Source organism: Haematobia irritans, chromosome 2 (genome assembly GCF_050003625.1).
Source record: "Haematobia irritans isolate KBUSLIRL chromosome 2, ASM5000362v1, whole genome shotgun sequence".
Lineage (NCBI taxonomy): Eukaryota > Metazoa > Arthropoda > Insecta > Diptera > Muscidae > Haematobia > Haematobia irritans.
Genome location: NC_134398.1, coordinates 94193968 through 94217775, shown reverse-complemented (window position 1 = coordinate 94217775; position 23808 = coordinate 94193968). Strand labels below are relative to the sequence as shown.

Here is a 23808-nt window from a genome sequence, read left to right as displayed (position 1 = left end):
AATTTTACTACTCCAACGACCGTTTTAGGACAGACAGAATTGGAAAAATCGCAAACAGTCTCCAGTGTCTGGAAACGTGTTGTAAGAAAAGTATCCAGTTCAGACCAAGCGGGGCATTCAGTTTTTGTTTTAACTGATTGCTCCCATAGAGACAAAGTAGCTTCCGGTAACTTTGTACAGCATAAGTACACGAATATCGGATCCCAATATGTTACCTCGGCCTTATATTATTTCAAGGAAGAAATCACACTATTGATTGTACTTTAGATGGTTTTTATAGCTCCACTAGTTTCGGAAGAAATAGTTTCTAGATTGAAAAGGATTTTTAATTGAGAATTAATAAGTAATCGTTTGTTTTCAAAACGATCCTTCAAGGCTTTCCAGGCCACTTCGAAACCATCGTTCGTCAATGGAGTTTTCCGAAGTATTTCCCGAGCCTTCCCTCTTGTCTTATTGTTCAAATGATATAGCCGTGAAGAGATCCCTGAACGTAGGCCAGGATGAATAGTCCCCATGAAAGACTTCAGTGTCGCAAGGTAGCAGGTTAATGTGGGGCTGTTTGGAATTTCAACCGGAATCCTAAATGTTCTCTTCTTTTCAATACACTCACTTAACCTAGCCACGCATGCGAAATATGTAAATATGTAGATCGTTTGGTAACGTGTTTGAAAGTTTTTCAGATCATTTTTTGCTTCCTCGCTTGTGTCATGGAAACTTCCTTCAAGCTTTCCTCATAGGCTTCACCCACCCCCATATTTCGCGCAGTTCCTCCCTATGGACTTCGAGAGAGTGAACTGAGGAGGATGTTAGAAGATCCTCGGTAATACCCGAGTTAAATATAGTCAGATTATCAGTTGTTCTAATGAAATTGCACAAGGGTGTCATAATTATGAATCCCATTCGAAAGAGATATAAAATTAAGGAGTTAGAAATCGACTGGATGCCAGAAAGCACGATGTTAATCACTTGATTGATGAAATTAATCACTTAATGAATGATATTAATTCCGAATAAAAGGAAACATACGAAGAAGTAGATTCAAAAACAAACCTTGGATTCCGGAATTATAAGTGGGATATCAACGATTCCTGCCGAGAATTTTCTCATTTGAAAATTTGATTCAATCTCATTTGACTCTTCTGCGAACAAAACAATATTTCTCCTATATAATTACATGTATAAACGCAAATTCTCCCTAATTGGCCCATGTTTTAGTCACTTCTTTTATCGAAAGATACACGGAAATGATCATAGAGCACCGAACATAATTTTCACGCCCGAAATATATGTTGAATTCAAATAAAAAGCAGAAATTTCGGTTTGGAGTCTCATTTTGCTGGTGTTAAACGAGTATTTCTACGAGAAAGAGCATCAATGGAATGGCTGGGTATGCAATTGGAGCTAAAGTAAAAAATTTCACCAAATGACCATATGCACAGAGCAGAATATTTATACAATGACAAAAATTTTAAGTATTAAAGTGGATGACAATATAGCGGGATGAAATCTTTCTCCTTCTTCTATAAAATTTCACTTGTAATGTCCAAAATCGAATAAAGAATATTGAGAAACACAATTAAAAAAGACAATTCAAAATTTTGCTATTTTCGAACGAGATTCTCACTGGACTGGCTGCAGCATGAAATGGATTTCTTTTTTACAATGGAATAAAATAATTTAACATGGAATCGGGCAGAACTCAGTGGTAAGAGAGAAGTTCACCAATGTGGTATCACAATGGACTGAATAGTCTAAGTGAGCCTGCTACATCGGGCTGCCACCAAACTTAACCTAACCTATATTTCTTATTCCTTATATGAACTGATAATTCTTATGATCACACACAATGAAAAAACTGCCAACATTTCTTTATTATTTCGACCCCGTAATAGACTAGAGAAGAATATCTTCAGAATGTTTTTACGTATGAGGAACACTTTTTCCTTTTATATGTGATAGGTTAGAGATTATTTAATTTTCACACTTACTACACTTCGATATGCATATATTTTTGTTTGTTTGTTTGTTTTTTTATTTAATACCTGGATTCGTTTCTGATAATTTTATTGTAATTGCTCGGATTCCATTTCACGCTATATGTTTTTTTTTAATTATGGTACTCCGCCGTTTTTCCGTAATGCCATAGGGGTTTTGCACTTGCGAACAATTATGATTCAATAAATTTTCTCGGCAATTTCCGATTTCCAGAGATTTTCTACTGCTTCTGAAATAACCGGCGATTTTTTTATAAATCTTTGTGGAAATTTCAATATAAATTTTTGTTTTTAGGAAATTTTAAAAAAGTAATAATTTAGCTATGCTTGAACTTCTTGTCACGCACAAAGTAGAAAAACTATGAGGAGATCGAAATAAAACAAATCTATTTTTGCATTCCCCTTTGACCAAAAATGATTCGTATAGGCCTACACCCTCACAAAAAATCGCTTCTTTAACATATGTTCCAAACATATTTTGCAGGAAGCACATATATTATTGGATACCGCCGAAACATTAACACGTTTGTTTTATGTGAGCATATTATATGTTTGGAAGCATTTTGAGCCAAAAATATTATATTTTTTAAATTTTACCTTTCGCCTGCACGGAGAATCGAACCGAGGACCATACAGTTTGTAAGCCAACACACTATCCACTGGGCTACGTAGCTGTTATAGTCACCATTAGATAATTATCGTTATAAGCTACATTTATATAGCATAGTTTGCAGCGCCCACGAGCCCATGCAAACATAACATTATTTAATAGAAACATACATTTGTTTGCCACGTGGAGCAGTGGTTAGCATGTCTGCCTTGCATGCAAAGGGTCGTGGGTTCAATTCCTGCTCCGACCGAACACTTTTTTTTATTTACACATGTATATTTATACTATATTAAATGTTTATAATGAAACTTCGAAACTTAAAGATTTATACTCAGTAACAGTGCTTGATATAAACGAAATTGACTGATTTTTGGATAAAATATTATTTTTTATTGCAAAAATAACAACAAAAAAACTGTTTTTGGTACAAAACTTTAAAATTTGGAAGGAATTCAAAAACTCTAACAAAAGAAGAACGTGGAGTCGAGTATAAACATACATAAATAATTTTATAATATAAACATAAATTTATTTAGGCGTGAACAGTTTTTTACTAGCATTTAACACCATCGCTCTAAAATGCCTTTTATTTTTCTTTAATAATTAATTTTAAAGAATATAAACTTTTTAAATTGTTTTAGCTGTAAAACTCGAACTTAATGCCCGCTTTTATATTTGAAGGTGTCTGTCAACTCCTCGTGGACTACTTATTAATAAAGAGCAACTAAACTTTGTTTTTTACTGTGCACCCAGAAAAAAGTGACCCCTTCTTTAAGTTAAAATGAACTCATTGTGAGGAAAGTTGAACTTCGTATAGCGCCAAAGACATTTTTATTTGTTTGAACGATGTGATTTTCGTAGAAATTAGGAATAATGCATTCCATATATAAGTTAACATTTTCCTATATTTATATACCACTATACTACAGAATGAAAAAATTTAACTACTTTGAATTCATATATGGAATGATTTTATTGAAATTTTTTCATTCATTTCGACAAATCTTATACATTTGTGGTAAAACTTTTACTTCATAATTAGAACTGCTTACCTTCGTTTTTAAATACAATTTTATTTATTTCTATAAGCAATTTTATCTTCAATAAAAGACATGTTTTATTAATATATTGAATATATTTATTAAGAATCAACAGCATCGAATCTCTTTGAAATATTAGTTTATTATTCCACTATTTCCAATTTCCGTGTGATATTATCAACTGTAAAACGCACTTTTTCTTCTTCTTGTACTTTTCACTTTTAATAAGTTGCTGCCTAACGATTTTGTCCTCCTTTTACAATTTCAATACCTACAAATATAAAAAATCATAAAACATTTTTGTTGCAAAAGGTTAGCGTCACTGAATATTACCTGAAGACAAATGAAAGGGTTGTTATTCTGCTGGTGTTTTCTTTCTTTATACACTATCACGAACATTGATAGATTTATTTAAAAAAACGAAAATTTTTCTCACTAATTTAAAATAACAAATATTTTATATATTTTATTTGTTATTTATTATATTATTTTACCATATTATTTTTTAACAATCTCTCCGTATACCAAAACAACGCGATTCCAACTAAAAAAACAATCGACGCGCAAATATATCGATTACACCCACGCGCAAACACATCGATTACGATGACAGGTATCGATTACAGGTAGACAATAGAAATTTAGGAAAATTTCCTATATTCTAACAAGTGTGTTTCCTTAAGTGTTGAAAGGATTGCATACTTCTTAGTACGAATGAACTAAAATATTTTTCTATGCCAAGTGTTGTTCGTATGTATGAAAAACTTTCTATTATAAAGGAAGTCGCAATTATCATTTTATAAGAAATTTTACTAATTTTGAGGAAACTTGGTTTTAGTTCTGTTTTTGTTTATTTTTACGAATGCTTTGTTATCGCTGAATAAAATTTTCTTTTTCAGTAGTAAATTCTTATACCCAGCGAAGAAAATAGTATGAGTAAAATTCCATGCCTTATTCTAGTTAATGAACTATTCCTAACTGCTTACAGTTTAGGATTTTTTTACTGAAAAGAGTAAATTTTATTATTTTTCACAAAAATTTACCTTAATGGAAATAAAATGGATAAACTATATTGATGAAAATTTTTTCCTTTAGTTTCGAAGGCACTTTTTTCTGGGTGTGTAATTTTTCACTATTTCTTCCTTATTTCATTTTACTGTCCCAACTCTAAAAAGAGTATAGTGCCCTTTCGTTATTTTTATGAAGACCCCTGATTTCTTTTAACGAACCAAAAAAAATTGTGCCCATAATTCCAAAATGATAAACAAAACACATGTCCACACATACATAAAATGCTGCTCTCAAGGCGAAAACATATGCTGTTTGTTTTTCAAATGTCTATTATCTTTATTCAAATTAAATAATATTTAGACTTAAGCATATAAAATTTTTGGCCTTATCATAAAACAGTTTTCCGAAACAACATACAAGCGGTTTCACAGAAATTGTGCTCTTTTGATTCTTTCGCTGTGTTATGTTGATATGTTGCGTCAACTCTCTCGGTTTCCATCTCTATTTCTTTCTCTATACTCTCTCTGTCGCTTTGAATAAAATATCACAACATATGTATGTTTAGTCGAAATTTGTAAATTTATATATTCACACATATGATTTTTATGAAACATTCATGCCCCAAACATAATATATTCTAACATATTAACATAGATGTCCCAAACATTTAGTGTTAGTTTAGGAACATTACATGTTCGCACTTAAATATAAACGATTGTGTTAGATGAATTCCAGGATTAAAAAACACAACTTTATTGTTCAGAAAACACATTCGGAATGAAGGAGGCAGAAAGGTTTTTTTTTTAACAATTCAGGAAGTAAAAGAAAGTACGAAAAATGATTAATATGTTATATTAATCGATGTATTTGTCTACTAAGCTGACCTCTATATTGCATATGCAATTTATTTATCCGTGTAAAAATTGGAGGATCCAATCCTATCTAATAATATCAAATTTTATCTAATTGGATCTGTTCAGATATTGGTTCAGACAAATTTAGATCTGCGCAGATATGCTATATATGGCGCTATATCTGGTTAGATATAATCGCAGTTCTCATTATTAATTATATCACTCATATCTAATAAGATATTGTATATATAACATCATATCTGACTATATAGGGCTTAAATACGCTCCAAAATATAATAAAAAAATCATGAACACGTTAAAACTACTTGCAATACACACCTTTATATAACAAATACAGAAAAAGTGTCTTAAGGATCATTTTAATTTCCACATAGTTCAAAAAAATTACTGTAATATAGTTCATTTTTCGCAACCACAACGAAAATTAACTTTGCTAAAGGAAAACTTATTGAATTTCAGTAAATGTTTTTTAGTTCACTAACTACGAAATGGGAAGGATTTGTCCTTAATTAAATTGCCAACATAGTAGTTAATGCATCGTTGATTGTATTATAAAAATACATAAGCAATATAAAAATGTTACTACACAGAAAAAAAAGTGTCTCGTAAATTTAAGAAAATTTTTACAATAATTTTCCAGAATTTTAGTTCATTTTTCGAATCTTTAACGAAAATTAACTACTCGAAAGGAAATTTTACAAATTCTAAGTAGCAATCGTTTAGTTCATAGCCTACAAAATACGATGGAAATTCCCTTAAAAATTTTCTTAACTGGTAGTTAATAATTCTTTCGTCATACTATAAAACTACTTATGAAATGTAAAATACTTTCTAAGTAATAAGTGTAATTTACTATAAAGAGTTTTTGTATGAGAAAATATTTTTTTACGAAAATTGAACTTTGAAAGCGGATAGCAATTTCTTACTGGCAATTCCTATAGTTAATAATAGTTGGTAAAACATTTCTCAATGAAATATTTTTAGTTCACATGTAATTAAATTTATAGACATTTTCGTCAAAAATGGGTAGATATCATTTCATGAAGTTTTTGCTAATTTTAAGTTAAACGTTTCATCGTTCTTATACTGATATGCATTTAAGAGTATTGTTTTTAGAGTAAATTGTGGACAGATGCGATTAACTAATGCATAGTACAGAGATGTTTCTCCACAAAGTGGAATATGTTTAATGTAAAGATGATGTTACTTGAAAATTTTTTTGAGAGTGAGAGCATGCAATGCAATAATGAGAAATGGTAGCGAGTGATGGGGATGTTGTGTATATCTGAGCGTGGGGTTGTTTTTATTTTTGTTGTTTCAGGGGTTTGTGTGTGTGTTTATTATTCGCGAATGGTTTATTTGGCTGGATGAGGTGTTGTTTTCAATGAAGGCACATGTGTTTTTGTTGTTGTAGAAATGTTTTGGTTTTGCTTGGTTTTGTTTGGCATGCTTCAGTTGTATAGTTGGCGTTGGCGTGGGCTGTTGCACCTTTTTAGCAAGTACAGTATGTCAAGAAAGTCTTTTGGCATTGCCAACTATTTCAACTTCTAGAAATAATTGGAATATTAAATATTTTATTAAATTTTTAATTCTGTGTACGTATGTATACTTTGCAAAATACATAATAAAATATTTTTTTAAAATTTCATTATATTTAATTTTGGAACAAAACATAATTTTTATCCCATTGTCAAAACACTTTCTTGACAAACTGTATGTAACAAGGGAATATAAAGGTATGGAATATTTTGGTTTTTTGAGACATATATTGGTGTTTGTTTATTAAAACTTTTAAATGAAAGTTATTAATATTTTAGCGATGAGGTGTACAATGGCGAAGTGATGATCGGTAGCTTAGAAAAAAGTTATTAAGAATGTTCAATATTTAGGAAAAAATGCTGAAATGGAAAGTATATTGAAATTGTTTTATCTAATTTAATTTTTATTATTCAATGTAAAAAATAAATATTCAATTTCAGAGTAACTCCAGATGAATTTGGAAAATTGTTTGTTACACCTCAGCGTATAGTTTAATCATAAATAGGTAAGTGTTCTTTTTTCAATGTGGTTTTCTTTTAAAAAATAATATTCTTTATGTATATTAATATTTGCTAATTATTATTATTGTAACAGGCCAATACAACATCATACATATCATTTCATTTATATATATTACTTTTTCGTATTTGTTCATTTTGCATCTACCAATTTATGTTAATTTATTTCTAATGCTAAATTTCAATAACAGAAATCACTCATGTTAATAAACAAAACTCATAACAGCGTTAAGTAGTCATTGCTATGCTAGTGATAAGTTACAACAACAAAAGCATTAACTCTTGCTCTCATTAGTAATGTTAGATCGCTTGTGGTAATCACTTATACAAATTATAACTGTTTTTCTTATTCTCAATTGTAATTTTTTTGTATCACTCTCAAATACTCAACTCATTTGACCAATCACTATGCAAGAAGCATTGAGTGATCCCTACATTGAAATACTCTAGATAACATAAATAATTTGGAGAAAAGCTTAGTGGTAAGATGTAAACAAAATGTAAATTCATTCTGATCGAGAAATAGCAGAATAAAGACGCATACAAAACGAAAGCGCTTTGTTTCATTTCCAAAAGGAAAAAAATAAAAGCATCATTAAATTTTAATATCGCTAAGACTCAGGAAGTCTAACTACTGCAGCAAGCGATTCCTAAGACGGATACTGAGCCTTGTCGCCTTATCCCTGTCTAGGAAATAAAAACATAATTAAATAAATATAAATAAATATAAATAAAAGGAAAACACTTTAAGGTGAAACCCTCTATAAGGATCTAGAGGATTTCGTCCTTACAATTGGCGCCCAACAAAAACTTAAATAAAACTACGTTTTTGATAAATTTTAAAATTTATTAAAAATATAAATTTCATCACGTTGTTGAAGTTGGTTGAACATCATTGGTATTGAGTTCAGAAACAACCGTAGTACAAGAGTGTTGTTGTTGTTTCTCATCGGTTGCCCACTGTTGTTGTTGTACCAATATTTGTAACCAGTGGTTAATAAAAGTAATTTGTTGTTGCGACTTCGAATTTATATTTAAATTGGCAGCGGTAGTTTTTGAACAAAAGGAAAAAAAACTTGGTTTAATATTTCTTGAAGTTTTGCTCAAATTGATACGACGTTTAAAAATGCCGAGAACAACCATGAATTCTATGAACGCAATTTTTGAACAAGATGTTGAGGAAAATCAAGCAGTTGCTCCGCCTGCAAAGAACAGTTCTCAACCACCATTGTCCACGGCTCCGTCTGCTAGCCAAAAAGGTGAATCATCTTTTCAAAGTAACAACAATTCTAACACTTCCAGTAATACTTCGAACTCTTCCCCAACTTCTGTAAACATTTCCGATCTGGTTCAGATTTCTAGCTTGTTAGGAAATTCTCTTCGTCAAGAAAACCGATCTACTTTCAGCTCATGCAGCGCTCGCTTCAACGGCGGTCGAAATACAGCAAAAGTAGAAGATTTCATAGCCACTATCTTAGTCTACAAGGAGGCTGAACATATGTCCGATTCTATGGCCCTTCTTAGTTTTCCACTATTACTCGAGGGGTATGCTTCTTCTTGGTGGCAAGGTGTAAAGTTTGAAGCCAAAACCTTTTCGGAAGCCATAAATTTGTTGCGTGATGCATTCTCCCCTCCGAAGCCTGACTGGAGAATTTATTCTGAAATATTTCAGGACAAACAAAGGCCGTATGAGTCGACTGATAGTTTTGTGTGCAGAAAAAGAAGTCTTTTTGCCCAGCTAAAAGAAAGACTTCCTGAGAGCACCATTATAAATATGATTTTTTCGCAAATATCTATACAGATAAGGGAGAAAATCCCTAGAGAAAGCGTTAAATCTTTTCAAGAGCTCTTGTACAAGGCTCGAGATATTGAACTCTCACTTTATGAAAACAAAGCAGATGTTAATAAATCAGCGAATAAAAATGCTACGGAAAAAGCGCAAGTTCGCTGTTCATACTGCAGGAAGGAAAACCATACAGCTGACGTGTGTTATAAGCGGATTGAGATGGAAAAAAGGGGTAAACCTGAAGAGAATAAAATTAATTGTTACGGTTGTGGAGCTATGGGGTATTATAGATCTAACTGCCCTACATGCAATAATAGAAGTGTGTTAGAGAGCCCAAAAGTCCTCGATTTTAATAGCATTCAGACAACTTTGGTGGGTCACGACGTGCCCACTGTGGAAATAAACGTAAACGGCTTAAATGGTGAAGCCTATTTAGATACAGCTGCAAGGACTAGCATTGCAGGTAGTCATTTATTTAGAAAGCTCGTCGAAAAGGAAGTAAAGTTTCAGAAAGTATATGCGGAAATCACTTTAGCTGACGGAATAGTTCGGAAAGAAATGGTATGTTCAACAATTGTGGATATCATAATTGGAAAACGTCTGAAACGAATCAGATTTATTTGCCTCCCAAATGCTAAAAGTAACAGGACTCTATTAGGCATAGATTTCCTTGAGCAAGTAGGAATGGTAATGGATTTAGCCCAGCGAGTTTGGTACTTCAAGGACGAGCCTAAGGAAATGTTTCCTTTTAAAGCCAAGTCGTCGAACCCAACATGTATTTCTATAAGTCAGCTAAGCCTTGATGATGGGATACCAAAATCTTCCTCCAATATCAAAGATTTTATGTCATGGTTTGAAGGCAATGTGAAATCTCAAATAGAGGGCGAAGACTATTTAATGCCTGATGCTTATTCTTCTGAAAATTTGTTTAAAATGTTTGAGGACACGCTACCTCAAGGCTTTGAAATGCCTCAAGAAGCTAATTTGTTTCCCCCTTAAAAAAGACACGAACGAATTCTCAATCTTGGAGTCCCATAGCTTTTGAATTGAATTCTATCGATTTTAACATTTCCACAGAAGAAAATTCTTATTTAAACGAGGCCCAAAGGCTTGAATTGATTTCATTTTTGAAGTCTCATGAGGACTTGTTTGAAAACATATGTTCACCCATAAAAGATGTAACACACAAAATAAATACTGGAAATCACGCGCCTATTTCTAATCCTCCATACAGAATTTCGCCGGCCATGAAGGAAAAGTTGAAATTAGAAATTAAAAGTATGTTGGCAAAGGGTATTATTGAGGAGGTTGAATCCCCATGGGCTTTCCCTGTAGTCCTTGTACCCAAAAAGGATAACTCTATCAGAGTGTGCGTAGATTACCGAAAGCTAAACGCAATTACGGTTTCTGATACATACCCATTGCCACGGATGGAAGATTTGCTACACGCAGCTAAAACAACTCCCTTTATGTCGACTTTGGATTTAAAGTCTGGATATTGGCAGGTACAAATGTCGGAAGAGGATAAGTTAAAGACGGCATTTACGACACCATTTGGGATATTTGCTTTCAAGCGAATGCCATTTGGGCTCAAAAACGCCCCAGCAACATTCCAAAGGATAATCGATAAATTTCGTTCTAGTATCCCAAATGTATTAATATTGGCATATTTAGACGACATTATTGTTTGTTCACAAAATTTTCAATTACATATTAAGGACCTTGAAACGGTGTTCAATAAACTCAAAATATTTGGATTTCATTTAAATAAGGAAAAGTGTTTTTTCTGCAAACCTGAAGTCAAATACTTAGGCCACATCTTAACTCAATTTGGAATAAAAATTGATCCCGAAAAGTCATCGGCTATATTAAATCGACCGGCCCCTAAAAACCTAAAACAACTTATGTCCTTTTTACAAACATGCTCCTGGTTTCGGAGATTTATCCCAGATTTTGCCAAAATATCGAGACCATTATCTAATTTGACGAAGAAAAACACTGCTTGGAAGTGGGAAAGTGAAGAAAAAACGTCGTTTGAAAGGTTAAAGCAATTGCTTTCATCTCCTCCAATTTTACAGCAAGTAAAAGAAGACAGTCCTTTTTTCATTCGATCAGACGCCAGTAAATATGCGATCGGGGCTGTCTTACTTCAGGGGGAGAAGGATGAAGAACAGCATCCAATTGAGTATGCCAGTCGCTTGCTTTTGCCAGCAGAACGCAACTATTCCACAACAGAACGCGAAGCCTTAGCTGTGGTATGGGCTGTCCAAAAATTTCGTGGCTATATAGAGGGGTCGGAAGTTTTAATCCTGACGGATCACCAACCGCTTAAGTGGCTATTTGCACTAAAATCTCCGACAGGCCGTTTAGCAAGATGGTCTTTGCTTTTGCAAAGCTACAATTTAAAATTTAATTACACCCCGGGAAAGCAGAATGTGATTGCTGACACATTATCAAGGCCGCCCTGTCAAAATGATATTTGCATCGAGTCATGTGAATGCAACGCCATACATATCGACTTTCCTAGGAAAGGCTTGGAAGACTTTCGAGAAGCACAGTTGGAAGACGATGAGCTAAGGAGTATAATAAATTCGTTTGAAAACAATGATGAAAACGTAATCAGACATATAAGCCGTGGTTACATGATGCTTGAAGGTGTCCTTTACAGATATTGTGCCGACCAAGATTCTGAGAATGGGCAACTGGTTCTTCCTAAAAGCCTACGAGAGGAAATTTTATACAAATACCATAAAGACCCGACGGCTGGACATTATGGTATAGACAAAACTACAACCCGTATAACAATGTTGTTTTATTGGCCTGGAATAAGGGCTGATATTGCAAAGTATGTCAAATCGTGCGAGGAATGCAAGCGATATAAACCTTCAAATATGAAGCCTTGTGGTTTATTACAGACAATGAGTAGTAACAAACGATTTGAAATAATTTCAGTTGATTTATTTGGCCCCCTTCCAAAAACACTAAATGGATATCAATGGATTTTGATTGTTGAGGATATTTGTACGAGATGGGTAGAGTTATTTGCTCTTAAAGAGGCAACTGCAGAAAATTGCGCTTTGATACTCTTGAACCAAGTTATCCTAAGATATGGAGTTCCTCGAAGAATTCACACCGACAATGGCACTCAATTTATATCGGCATTGATGCAAAAATTAACCTTTTGTCTGGGTATACAGCAAACATTTACACCTATATACCACCCACAAGCAAATCCCGTTGAGAGGAAAAATCGGGACTTAAAAGTTCAACTTTCTATTTGTGTCGGTACTGATCACAGAAAATGGGATAATATGTTACCAACAATAAGATTTGCAATGAATACTGCAAAATGTGAAAGTACCGGTCATACTCCAGCTTATTTAACATTTGGTAGAGAGCTTCGTACACCCACAGAAGCACATTATGATTTTAAGGCTATTGTTAGAGCTGAAAACTTCATCCCTCAAATCACACCTCATCTTATAAAATTAGCCGACACATTGGAAATTGCGAATGAAACACAAATTAAAATGCAAGATAAAAATAAAAACATAATTGATCCCAAGCGGAAAATTCAGCCAAATTTTGAAATCGGAAGTAAAGTCTTAGCTGCAACCCATGTTTTGAGCAAGGCAAAAGATGGAATAACCGCAAAGTTTACTCCACGAAGAGATGGTCCCTATATAATAATTGCCAAGAAAGGTTCGAATTGTTACAGTATTGCTGCCGTCAAGGAACCTAAGGTACCAATAGCAACAGTGCATTCGTCAGCATTAACACCATTTGAGGGTGGAGATTCTGCACCAATATATCCAAAGCGTAAACGAGGACGTCCGTCCAAACCAAGTAAATTTAGCAATTCTGATTTAACAAATAATCAGCAATGGTTACAGCCCGAGCAACAACAACATGGCCAACAACACGAACAACGTACTCAACAAAATGGGCAACACAACCAAAAACAACATAGTCAACATAGGCAACAAGACGATCAACAAAACCAACAACAACGAAATCAACAACAACGAAATCAGCAACAACATGGTCAGCATAACCAACAGCAACGAGATCAGCAACAACATGGCCAACATAGTCAACAACACGACCAACGTAGTCAACGAAATGGGCAATACAGCCAACAACATCAACAACGATATGGTCAACATAGCCAAAAGCTGCACCAACAACAATACAATCGTGTTAGCCAACAGCACCAGAAACAACACGACCATCGTATGCAACAAGACCGTTGTCAACAGAAAGATTGGGATAACCAACAAAATGATCATCGACAGAGCAAAATGAGCAAGCCGCAGTCAGCAACATTGAGGAGGTCCACCCGCCTTGCCAAAAAAGTCCAATAAAATCCTGTTGCATCATCGAGGCGTTTAATGCAACAGAGGGGGAGGTTGTAACAGGCCAATACAACATCATACATATCATTTCATTTATATATATTACTTTTTCGTATTTGTTCATTTTGCATCTACCAATTTATGTTAATTTATTTCTAATGCTAAATTTCAATAACAGAAATCACTCATGTTAATAAACAAAACTCATAACAGCGTTAAGTAGTCATTGCTATGCTAGTGATAAGTTACAACAACAAAAGCATTAACTCTTGCTCTCATTAGTAATGTTAGATCGCTTGTGGTAATCACTTATACAAATTATAACTGTTTTTCTTATTCTCAATTGTAATTTTTTTGTATCACTCTCAAATACTCAACTCATTTGACCAATCACTATGCAAGAAGCATTGAGTGATCCCTATATTGAAATACTCTAGATAACATAAATAATTTGGAGAAAAGCTTAGTGGTAAGATGTAAACAAAATGTAAATTCATTCTGATCGAGAAATAGCAGAATAAAGACGCATACAAAACGAAAGCGCTTTGTTTCATTTCCAAAAGGAAAAAAATAAAAGCATCATTAAATTTTAATATCGCTAAGACTCAGGAAGTCTAACTACTGCAGCAAGCGATTCCTAAGACGGATACTGAGCCTTGTCGCCTTATCCCTGTCTAGGAAATAAAAACATAATTAAATAAATATAAATAAATATAAATAAAAGGAAAACACTTTAAGGTGAAACCCTCTATAAGGATCTAGAGGATTTCGTCCTTACATTATTATTTTTTTTACCAGTTTCATTTTTTTCTTTGTTGTAAAAAATATTTAATTTATGAGCAACCCCAGATGGATTCGGGCAAATTTTTATATTTCTCCTCAGCGTATAGATTAATAGAGAAGTGGTAAGTTTTCTTTTTAAAAATTGGCTTTCTTTTCACTAGAATATTTACGTTTTTATAACCTTTTTATTATCAAAATTACAGGTTTTTAATACCTTATTTTAGTATTACTTTAATCAAATATTTTTGGAAACCAATTTAATATTTTTAATGTTAAAAAACAAATATATAATTTCAGAATAACAATTTGGAAACATTTTTATGAATTGGTAAGCTTTCTTTAACATTCTTTTAACCAGAATATTTACTTTTTTATGCATATTATTTCTTTAATTAGATCTTTTGGAAACCAATTTAATGTTTTTTTTATTTAATGTAAAAAATAAATATTTAATTTCAGAGTACACAGAAAAAAAAGCGTCTCGTAAATTTAAGAAGATTTTTACAATAATTTATTACAAGAATTTTCCAGAATTTTAGTTCATTTTTCGTATCTTCAACGAAAATTAACTACTCGAAAGGAAATTTTACAAATTCTAAGTAGCAATCGTTTAGTTCATGGCCTACAAAATACGATGGAAATTTCCTTAAAAAATTTCTTAACTGGTAGTTAAAAATTCGTTTGTCATGCTATAAAACTACTTGTGAAATGTAAAGTATTTTCTATATAATAAGTGCAATTTACTATAAGATTTTTTTGTATGAGAAAATAATTTTTTACGAAAAATGAACTTGAAAGTGGATATCAATTTCTTACTGACAATTCCTATAGTTAATAATTGTTGGTAAAAAATTACCCAATGAAATATTTTTAGTTCACATGTAATTAAATTTATAGATATTTTCGTCAAAAATGGTAGATAACATTTCATGAAGTTTTTGCAAATTTTAAGTTAAACGTTTCATCGTTCTTATACTGATATGCATTTAAGACTATTGTTTTTAGAGTAAATTGTGGACAGATGCGATGAACTAATGCATAGTACAGAGATCTTTCTCGTCAAAGTGGAATATGTTTAATGTAAAGATGATGTTACTTGAGTTTTGTTGTGTATACATGAGCGTGGGGTTGTTTTTATTTTTGTTCATTTAGTGGTTTGAGTGTGTGTGTGTTTGTTATTCGTGGATGGTTTATATGGCTGGATGAGGTGTTGTTTTCAATAAAGGCACATGTGTTTTTGTTGTTGTAGGAATGTTTTGGCTTTGCTTGGTTTTGTTTAGCATGCTTCAGTTGTATAGTTGGCGTTGGCGTGGGCTGTTGCATCTTTTAAGCAAGTGTGCAACAAGGAAATATAAAGGCATGGAATATTTTGTATTTTTGAGACATATATTAGTGTTTGTTTATTAAACCTTTTAAATGAAAGTTATTAATATTTTAAGGGTAGTTTTGAAAAAAGTTATTAAGAATATTTTGGAAAATATGTTGAAATTGAAAGTGTATTGAAATTTTTATTATTCAATGTAAAAAACTTAATATTCAATTCCAGATGAATATGGAAAATTTTTGTTATATCTCAGCGTATAGTTTAGTCATAAATTGGTAAGTATTTTGTTAATATGGCTTTCTTTTAAAAATAATACTTTTTATGTATATTATTATTTGTTAGTTAATTTTTTGGATACCAGTTTAATGTTTTTCTTTGTTGTAAAAGCAATATTTAATTTCAGAGCAACTCCAGATGGATTCGAACAAATTTAAAAAATAGAGAATTGGTAAGTTTTCTTTTACAAATTGGCTTTCTTTCAACTAGAATATTTACATTTTTATCATCAAAATTACAGATTTTTAATACCTTCTTTTAGTATTTCTTTAATCAATTTTTTTAAAACCAATGTAATATTTTAAATGTAAAAACAAATATTTAATTTCAGAATAACCCCTTAAAAATTTGGACAAATTTTTAGTACTCCTTTGCCTGTAATTTAATAGTGAATTGGTAAGGATTCTTTAACTTTCTTTTAACCCTGGACAGTCATCCTTATTTTTTGTACATTAACGTCATCCTTCGTCATTTTGACTACGGCTCATTTCAAGACGCTATAATTTTCATCGTGAGCGAAAAAGTCAACCAAACTTGAATTTATTTTCTTATTCAATTTGGTTTTAAGTAGTATAAAACAAAAATTCATAAAACGGTCGAAGTAGTATAACTTAAATTTATCATATCCCAATAGACTAAAATGCATTTTAAATCGAAAATGAAATTACGTGTCGTCATGTTGACGAATGATGAATGTCTAGGGTTATCAAGAATATTTGGTTTTTTATGCATATTATTATTTTTTATAAGATTTTTTCAAAAACTATTTAATGTAAAAAAAATATTTAATTTTAGCGTAACCCAAATAAATTTGGACAACTTTTTATATTTCCCCTCAGCATACAATTTAATAGAGAATTGGTAAGTTTTATATTAAAACTTTGGCTTTCTTTCAACTAGAATATTTATTTTATTATATCCTTCACATCGTTAACAACACAGTTTTATGAGTTTATATAGAATACTTCATTATTTCTCTAATTGTTTCAGGTACAAATTTTATGAGATACGTTTTCCAAAGAAAAGTTGAATTCCTTACACCATTTGATAAAATGCCCCCAAATATGGTAAGTGACAAGCTAAAATGAAGAATTAAAAATTATATTTTATTACATAATGTTAATTTTTAACAATTTTCATTATTGTTTCCATTTTTTCCAGCAAGATATGTGAAAAAATTACCTACGATGAATACAAAAAGGATAAGTCAAAATGTCCAAATAGCGAATTCAAATGAACTACTCTCTGTTCCACGTGGTCATAATTTTTATTCACAAAAAACAATGTACTAAGAACTTTCATCATAAGTTTTTATAATAAAGTACTTTTGCTTAAAGAAAGTTTAATTTTAATGTATTAAAATTTTAATAATAGTAAAACGGTTTGTTGTTCCTTTAATTATTTAATTTCTCTGTACTGTGGAATGATTGATTTAAAAATAGTTTAGTCGTCGACATTTTAAAGAGACTGTTAACCAATTTTTATTATCGGGTTTCCCACAAAATAAGCAAGTAAACCAAAAAATACTGACCTTCTAACTTGGTAGCGGTATATAAATCTTATGGTGTTGTAAAAATGAACTAAACTACAATGTTATAGATGAACTAAAATGTAAGAAAATTATAAACTAGACAAGTTGAAAAAAATCTTAAGGGATAAATCATGGTCAATATTACTACAGTTTAGTTCATTTTGCAATAGAAAAGGGTTCACTGTTTTTTCAGTGTAACCCCAAATGAATTTCGATAACTTTTTAACCTCAGCGTACAATTTAATAGAGAATTGGTAAGTTTTATACTAAAACTTTGGCTTTCTTTTAACAAGAATATTTATTGTATTATGTCCTTCACATGGATAACAATACAATTTTATGAGTTAATATATTACTTTATTCATTATTTCTCTAATTGTTTCAGGTGCAAACTGTATGAGGTACGTTTATCTTAGAAAAGTTGAATTCCTTACACCATTTAATAAAATGCCCCCAAATACGGTAAGTTACAAGCTAATTTAAAGAGCTAAAAAATTATATTTTATTATATTGTTAATTTTTAACAATTTTCATTATTCCTTCCATTTTTTCCAGCAAGATATGTGAAAAATATACTTACGATGAATAAAAAACTAAGGAAAAGTCAAAATGTCCAAAAAGCGAGTTAAAATAAACTACTTTCTTGTTTCACGTGGTCATAATTTTTATTCACATAAACATTGTATTAAGAACTTTCATCATAAGTTTTTATAATAAAGTACTTTTGCTTAAAGAAAGTTTAATTTTAATGTATGGAAATTTTCATAATAGTAAAACGGTTTGTTGTTCCTTTAATTATTTAATTTCTCTGTACTGTGGAATGATTGATTTAAAAATAGTTAAGTGTCGACATTTTAAAGAGACTGTTAACCAATTTTTATTATCGGGTTTCCCACAAAATAAGCAAGTAAACCAAAAAATACTGACCTTCTAACTTGGTAGCGGTATATAAATCTTATGGTGTTGTAAAAATGAACTAAACTACAATGTTATAGATGAACTAAAATGTAAGAAAATTATAAACTAGACAAGTTGAAAAAAATCTTAAGGGCTAAATCATGGTCAATATTACTACAGTTTAGTTCATTTTGCAATAGAAAAGGGTTCACTGTTTTTTCAGTGTAACCCCAAATGAATTTCGATAACTTTTTAACCTCAGCGTACAATTTAATAGAGAATTGGTAAGTTTTATACTAAAACTTTGGCTTTCTTTTAACAAGAATATTTATTGTATTATGTCCTTCACATGGATAACAATACAATTTTATGAGTTAATATATTACTTTATTCATTATTTCTCTAATTGTTTCAGGTGCAAACTGTATGAGGTACGTTTATCTTAGAAAAGTTGAATTCCTTACACCATTTAATAAAATGCCCCCAAATACGGTAAGTTACAAGCTAATTTAAAGAGCTAAAAAATTATATTTTATTATATTGTTAATTTTTAACAATTTTCATTATTCCTTCCATTTTTTCCAGCAAGATATGTGAAAAATATACTTACGATGAATAAAAAACTAAGGAAAAGTCAAAATGTCCAAAAAGCGAGTTAAAATAAACTACTTTCTTGTTTCACGTGGTCATAATTTTTATTCACATAAACATTGTATTAAGAACTTTCATCATAAGTTTTTATAATAAAGTACTTTTGCTTAAAGAAAGTTTAATTTTAATGTATGGAAATTTTCATAATAGTAAAACGGTTTGTTGTTCCTTTAATTATTTAATTTCTCTGTACTGTGGAATGATTGATTTAAAAATAGTTAAGTGTCGACATTTTAAAGAGACTGTTAACCAATTTTTATTATCGGGTTTGCCAAAAAATAAGCAAGTAAACTAAAATAATACTGACTTTTTAACTTGGTAGGGGTATATAAATCTTATGGTGTTGTAAAAATGAACTAAAATACAATGTTATGGATTAACTAAAATTTAAGAGAATTATAAACTAAACAAGTTGAAAAAATCTTAAGGGCTAAATCATGGTCAATATTACTACAGTTTAGTTCATTTTGCAATGGAAAAGGGTTCACTGTTTTTTCAGTGTACGAAATGTGGACAATTTACTAAGAAAATTTTTGTATGAAAAAAAATGTTTGTAGTAAAAATTAACTTAACCACACTACCGATTCGTATGATGGCTTCCTACAGCTTATTCCCCTTTTTATTGTAAGTTGGAGTAGCTTTCCTCACATCGAAAATTTTAGATAAAGTAGAATAAAAAGTAGTTAATATAATCCTTGACGGGTATATATGATTTTTTATATATTCCTCGTAAATTTCCAATATATTTACCTTACACTGTAGATAGAATTCCAACTAATCAATAAATGTGCTACTGGAAAATTATTGAATCATATGAGGGGGTGTGTAGAGACATTTTGTGTATATCTCATATGATTGTTTGTGTTTGTAATTGCGTGTTTTATACTGTTGTTGGTTGTTTTGATTCTAGAGACAGTGTTTATGAATTTCTGGAATGTTTCTTGTGTTGTTGGTAACTTTTGTGGTGATAGTTGTTTTGCTGTAATAACGAGATCAAAAAGGGATCGTGTATGTGGAGTTGTTATTTTTCTTGCTGCTTTTGTTTTTCGTTACGTCCTTATATGACTATTTGTGTCTTCGAGTTTTATTGCTGCATTCAGTTCTGTTGATGCATTTATGGAGTATACACGTGATTTTTATTGAAAACAAAAAGTTGTATTGGTGTTCGTTAATGAAATACATTTATTTTGAAAAGTTTTAGAAACTAATCAGTGAATGTTTTTATGTAAAGAAAAAAACACTTTATGTTGATAAAAAAAAATATGGAACTAAAAAACAAATCACCGATTAAGGAACAGTATATTCGTTTAAAATTTTTGTTGATTTTAAACTCATTTACATGAAACATATGCGACAACATGAGTGGTAATAGAATGATTTACACTACATCTAGATAACAGGATGGAGATTAAGCCATTTTTTAATCTATATTTTTTATGTTACAGCAATTCCTAAACGTGAGTACTAAGTTCGACCTTAGCCGGTAAAATAAAAAAAAACAGGACGAAATTTTAATATAACTTGATGGAGAATTGCCTAAAGCAAAATGTTTTTATAGAGTTTATATATTTTAAAAGGGATTATTAAAGAGAAGTAATCGTGAAAAATGGAGATTTTAGCGAACTCAATACCCATCTTACATACAAAATGGTAGTGTAAATTATGTCTAATTTTATAATATTTTTTATTTCAAATATATTCTGAGAATAATTTCAAAAATGTCCCATTAGTCCATGGATATGATTCCAATAATATACCTACTGGATGGATTTTTCAATGTGGTAAGTTTTTCCATAAACGGTGTCCGCTTTTAATAAAACCAAAATGTCAATTTATTAAAAATAATTATTTTCACTTGCAGGTAGACAGGCCTTCTAGCGGTAATTTTTTGTAATATTCTTACTGTTTAATGCTAACTAAGCTGATATCCTTATTGGCTCTAGGAAATACTCTTGAAAACCGTAAGTTAAAAACCAATATGTACGATAGAATTTGATAATATTTTTCTTATATTTTGTATAAAGGCCGGTACTATTTTCATTCTTGCGAAAAATTTTTATAGAAACCATTATTTCGCACATAGAAAGCGGTGTTTATTTAGGTAACTTGGAGCGCTATTTTACAGGGAGCGATATTAGATTAAGTTGGTGGTTGCTGCTTGCTATTACAAAATTAACATTTTATTTTCCTTGGGCAATTGATCTGCTACTCCTTTGATCCTTTGTATAGTTTCGGAACAAAAATATAATCCGTGTTTGTGTTATAAACCCAAATAGTTTTAATAAATAAATTATTTCCTAATTCACATTGCAAATGGCGCCATGCTATAAACGTCAGTTTTTCAACTCGAAAAAAACAAAGTACCACAAATGGAAAAAATACGCTAGTTTTTCGCATTTTTTAATTTTGTATGGAGTTTCAACGCGAAAACCGAACAGAGTACCGGCCTTAACTTTGCAATTTCAGATGCTTATCCGCACAACAAAAATTAGCCAAATCGATGAAATGAATAACAGTTCAATGAATATAGCAACTTATGCCACATATATCTTTCATATGTATATATTTTTCATTACAAATTTATATATTATTATTTCCTAAAATAATTTAAAAATGGTAATCTTAAAAAAACAAACTAATTATATCATAATTATTATACTAGAGTGCCCTTGCACGGGACGCTGTATATAGCTATTTCACCAAATATTGTTAACTTTTGTTTACTTAAGTTTTTCTTTTTTCAAATGTATATTTTGCAAATAAATAAACACTAAAAAATGTAAATTTAATGCGTTTTACTTTTATTAGTGGCATAAATTGTACTTGTTAAATTTCAAATAACAAAAGTTTATTTTTTCTACTTATAATGTGTTCTAATAAATGGGTTCTATACATTATAAAAGTCCTTCATGTTTCCATTATATTCGACAAACCAATTCGGACCTTAGTGTGAACTGCCTATCAGTTTCAACAAAAACCCCAATGTCATTATGTCAAATGTAAACGCCGTCAGGAGCATCACTTCTAAACGAATTTAACAGAAGAATAGCGAGAAAATTAAGGAATACAATATTATTGTTTTAATTTGGTAAATTGTAGTTTCTTTTATTGCGGAGATTATGTAGGTAAGTAGATTGTATTTGTCATTTCCTTCATAGTCCTTTTCATATATATATTGTTTTAATACTTTCTAGATTAGGAAAAAGGAAACCACGGTGGTACTGGTTACCATGCCCGCCTTGCATTCAAAAGGTCATGCGTTCAATCCCAGTTCCGACCAAAAATTATCTCGGCGGTGGAATATCTCATCACAGTGATGGTGTTGACATTTCTTATTGCTTCAAAGATTCTCTAAGTTTTCTCAACGCAACGTGATATGCCGTTCGGACTCGATTATAAGAAAGAGGTCCCATGTTATTGAGCTAAACATTCACGAATTTAATACTACGTTCGCACTAGACACAAAATCTCGCTATTTAGAACCAAAATCTCTTTACAAATCTCAAGTGTTCGGACTGGCAAAATAACGAGATTTCGTAGATTTGAAGATTTAACAGCTGTTTGTAAATATATCAACACAAACCCGTATGTGCACACGCGCATTCATCTACAAGGAAAATTGGAGCAGGGTTGCAAAAAGAGCATTTTCAAAACCACAGTTGTACAAGGCAGTATAGAGGATTTTGAAAGAGATTTTGTTGAAATCCTCTACGAGCCAGCCGATATTTGCCTATTGCAAATCTACTGAGGTCTAGGAGGATTTCGGCCAAAATCCTCGTTTACGATTTACGGAAATATACAAAGGATCAAAAGTAGCCCAAGGAAAAATAAAATGTTAATTTTGTTATAGCAAGCAGCAACCACATACACAGACACATACATATGTATATTTGAATGTGAATTATGTATATGAAATAAAATATGCCTTGAATAAATATAAATAAAATCTCGGTTTGATATAGTGAATCACAAAATTATTTTCTAAAATAAATAAATGCACATTCTTCTTCATTTTTCAAATAGGAGTATGTGTGTGTGTTTGGGTGTAATAACTAAATCCAATATCGCTCCCAGTCAAATAGCGCTCCCTGCTACCAAAATAAACACCGTTTTCTATGTGCGAAATAATGCCCAGCAAAAACTCTCATTACCCGGTAATCTTGTATGTAAGCCTGTTTAAAAATTAACAACCACTTATTAATTGTCATCGCAACGGATTACATTTACATACGCATGTCCTAGGAGGAAAGTACTTCTTCCCAGGCATACCTTTGACCATGAAATAATTAGTGCTTTTAAAGCATATAATCACCTAATATGTAATCACTTATTCGTTGATATACCAAAGTTTACAAAATAACCACTTATTGTCTCAGGCAACCAAATCTCGAAAATATTGACTTCTCTAGCCGATTACAATGAATCAAAATATGGCGAGTAATGCTGTAATATGAACATTACTTGAATAGAAACGAATATTGTAGAAATAAACAAGTATATACGGCCGTAAGTTCGGCCAACTGAATCTTATGTACCCTCCACGATGGATTGCGTAGAAACTTCTACGAAAGACTGTCATCCACAATCGAATTACTTGGTTGTGGTATCGTAAAACTTC

General features: G+C 31.2%; 3 long non-coding RNA genes across 3 annotated transcripts in view; 1 reads left to right on the top strand and 2 right to left on the bottom strand.

Annotated features, from left to right (window-relative positions):
* Positions 1-3719: 3719 nt before the first annotated feature.
* Positions 3720-4129, bottom strand: LOC142224132 (uncharacterized). Its single transcript, XR_012719047.1, has 2 exons — positions 3978-4129; positions 3720-3915 (listed from the first exon to the last, which is right to left on the bottom strand). It is a non-coding gene; the product is annotated as an uncharacterized LOC142224132 (long non-coding RNA).
* Positions 4130-19208: 15079 nt separating this feature from the next.
* LOC142225804 (uncharacterized) overlaps positions 19209-23808 on the bottom strand; it is a 347314-nt gene continuing 342714 nt past the window's right edge. Inside the window, exon 2 of the long non-coding RNA XR_012719431.1 lies at positions 19209-21881. This is a non-coding gene — a long non-coding RNA (uncharacterized LOC142225804). The remainder of the gene's footprint in view (positions 21882-23808) is intronic.
* LOC142225803 (uncharacterized) lies at positions 22046-23142 on the top strand. The gene is made up of 2 exons (XR_012719430.1): positions 22046-22315; positions 22385-23142. It is a non-coding gene; the product is annotated as an uncharacterized LOC142225803 (long non-coding RNA).